Consider the following 3,737-nt stretch of genomic DNA (forward strand, 5'->3'; position numbering starts at 1 on the left):
CAGACAATTGCACAGTAAACATAGGGGATGCCACTTTTTCACACAAGTGAAAATCCTCTTCATATTTCTTTCCATTGGTAAAAACAGATATTACTGCAGGTCTTTCATAAAAGCAAAGTGGTGTCACACAACTTTTGGAAAGCAAAGGATATCTGCACATTATTCTCTTTCCTAACAGAATCTAGATTCCTACAGTTAATTGGTAGTTATTCTGGCATCCGTGCTATGATCCATGAGGCTGTACATATAGTATTTTACTCTAATTTCACTTTCTGCTGCTCTACCAATAGACCCACGGTTCTTTCCAAATCCAATTTCAAGCAGAAAAAAACAGAATCCCAGAGGACTCACTCATCCAGACTTCAACTTAATCTAGGAAAATGTGAGACTCAATAATTAATATAGTCTAAAGAAAAAATAGCATACATACACCAGGGTGATAATCTCTACCAGGCATTATGAAAACATGATTATCTCTACAATATCCCCCTTTTCCTCAAACCCAAGAAAAGGAAGGTTTAGCATCTGTCATAAAGAACCAGACCAAAAAGATAACAAAGGGATCCTTTCACCTGAGTAAGCTCTTCAATGAAACAAAGAAACCCAGGCCTTTTAAAGGGTTGATGGGCTTCTGTCCTCCATTGGAAGCAATCTCTGGCCAAGGTTTTCCCATCTCATGTTGCTGGGTCTTCTGTAACTCCCTACCCCTCTCATTTCATCCACCTCTACTCCTGATGTTTTTGGTCCCTTAGCTTCAGCTAAGGGATGTATGATGATTTTTTTTAAAGATATATTTATTTATTTGAGAGAGAAAGAGAGAAAGAGAGAGCATACAGGCAAGCCAATGGAAGGGGAGAGGCAGAAGGAGAAGGAGAAAAAATCTCAAGCAGATCCCAAACACGGGGCTCAATCTCACAACCCTGAGATCATGACCTAGGTGGAAATCAAGAGTTGGATGCTTAACTGATTAAGCCACCCAGATGCCTCAGCAATGATAATTTCTTAACACTTGTATGCATTTCCTTAATCATTATTTAGTGGCTCTAGTCTTTTGCTGAATTCACAGCAATATAGCAACACACTTATCCCTGCTTAGGCTTTTTCTCCAACCCACCATGTGGCCTAAGACAGAGCAATTATGACCATTACTTTTAATTATGACTTTTAATAATTACTTTTAGTTACTTTATGTATATGTATGCATACATGTGTGTATATTTGTATATATACACATACATTTGTGTGTACCTGTGTATGTAATATATACAAATGTGTGTATATGAAGCTCCCATTTAGAAATTGGCTCTAGAGATAAACTCTCTAAATTGTGAAACACCACTTTATCTGACAACACCACTCTTAGCTTAGATACAATCCAGGCTCCTTTATAAATTGAAGAGAAGTATCAAATTTGGAGAATGTATAAACTAAAAATTTTATATAGTTAGGAATATTACAGAAAAAGACAAGAAACAAGCTGTCTCAAAGCTAAATTAAATTGTACAGAAACCATGTTGGAAGGGAGATTCTCCTCTACCCTCAGAGATGGTAACTATTGAAGTAGAGATGTGGCTAAAATTATTCTGTAGTGATAAAAATGAAGTCAACATCATTATCCAAGTCCCTAAGGACACTGACGGTGATAAAAAATAAGTAATAACAAATATCTTCTGCAAACTCAAAAGTCAGTGAGAGGTTCAGCTACCATCATCAAAAATATAAATAGACAAAAGCAGTGGAATCTAAGAGAAAATAAAGAGTGAAGATCAGCTACTTAAGATGTCAAAGGAGAACTTTTCTAGCTGAGACAGATTCAGTTAGCTACTTGAGGGATGTAAAAAAAGAGACATAGTAGTGAGGGAATTCCCACAATTACATCAGGGAGAACTCTCAGCCAATAACCACAATGCCATGATACCTCTGATCCCCACCTGAGAGCCTAAAAGCCAGAGCTCCAAAAGAATATAAATGTTTGGCCTCCTACTCACCTGTGTCCAGAATTTCTACACTTTTTGTAAATATTAGTCACTATTTGAATTATATTTCATACTAAAAACTAGAAAAAAAGGGGTACTTGTTTTCTTTTGGGTGTTCTAGAATTGATTTAGCTGATGTTTTAATATGTATTGTGAGTTTAATCCCATTGGTTTACATTTCCTTCCATTTGGGAAGCCAATAGGTACTTAAAAGAAAAAAAAGATAGTCTTGATTAGTTAATCACTATTCTTTTTGTTCTATAATTTTTAAAAGTAAATTTTAAACCACAAATCTATCGTCTTATTTTAAAAATGGACTTATTTATTTGAATTCCCCTTCTACTTTTTTGTGCCATCTTTGGGAATAGATATTTCCTCCTATTTTTTTGTCTCTAACATGTGAGAAACATAGCACACTTGCGTTGAATTTTCTGTTTCCTAATAACAGCCACATCTCCACATTTTTATGTAATCCCATTTCCATGTTAGTAGTAGCTCACTAGAGTCAGAAAAATCTTTTCATACTTGTTAATTATGCCGTTATATTTCATGTCTTTCCTCTCTTTTCCACCTTCCTTTTCCCCCTTGATTTCCTTTCTCTTTTCTAAGTGTTAAGGTTTTGCTGCTATAAGCAAGGAACACTCTTGGGTGTTGAATACATAAAGTTAGGTAAGGCATACTTTTCTGTCCTTCAAAGTATCTTCTTTGATTTAGTATGATCTTGTAGATGAAGTATGTAAGGCCTATAAAATACCCTACTAAGGGGTTAGATATTGTATTTGGTATGTGACCCATTCTTTCCACGCCAGACTGATTACATTCACTTTCCTCTTCACTAATTTTCCAGAAGCAAAGTCAACAGGCCAAATAACTTGTTCCTTAAATTAGAGGAGATTTATTGCTTAAAACTCTTAGGACACTTGTTACAACCAGAAGCCCATCTATCAGCAAAGACAGCATCCCAGATGCTTTTGCTCTATATGATCTGCCTGGCATCTAAATTATAGTAAAATCCTAGGAAGGACATTCCAAAATGAGGAAACAGTACGCATGAAGGCATGGAGGTGAGCAATAATAAATTACTGAGCACTTAGTAAGCGCCAGGCAATGCTCTAAGCACTGAACGTATATTATCCATTAATCATGTAAACAACCTGATAAGACACAGGCACAGGGAGGGTGAGGGACCTATCCAATTTCATACAGCTAGTAAGTGAATGGTCACACTTTGCACTAAGCACCTGACTGTTGCTTAATCTTGCTTCTGATCTTGGGAATAGGATGGAAGAAGTGAGGCAGGGAGAATTTGAGATAGTTTTCAAATATTTTTGGTTTGGGTAACATAGTATCAATAATGAAGATAGGAAATATAAGAAGAAGGAGTTTGGAGGGAGAATAAATACAATGCTGAGCATGTGGTTCTTATGGGGTATTTAGCTGGAAGTAGCCAGTGACAAATGAGTGTTTGAAACTCAGGTTTGGTAAGTCTAGAGATAAAACTCGGGGAGCCACCAGCATATGTAACAGGATATGTTGGGGTGGCTACTATGGAGAGTATACAGAAAAGGAAGAGAATCCGTGCAGAGATGAAGCCTTAAAGATCATTATCATACAAAGGGTAAAAAAAAAAAAAAAAAAAATAAAAAAGAAGGGAATCACAGAAAGAAAGTAAGTAGTTCAAAAAGTGAGAGAAAAACAAGGAAACTGTATAGAATTAAAGATCTTCTTTATGTCTTATGGTACATTCTTTCTCTTGGAACT

This window comes from Canis lupus (genome assembly GCF_048164855.1).
Source record: "Canis lupus baileyi chromosome 16 unlocalized genomic scaffold, mCanLup2.hap1 SUPER_16_unloc_1, whole genome shotgun sequence".
Lineage (NCBI taxonomy): Eukaryota > Metazoa > Chordata > Mammalia > Carnivora > Canidae > Canis > Canis lupus.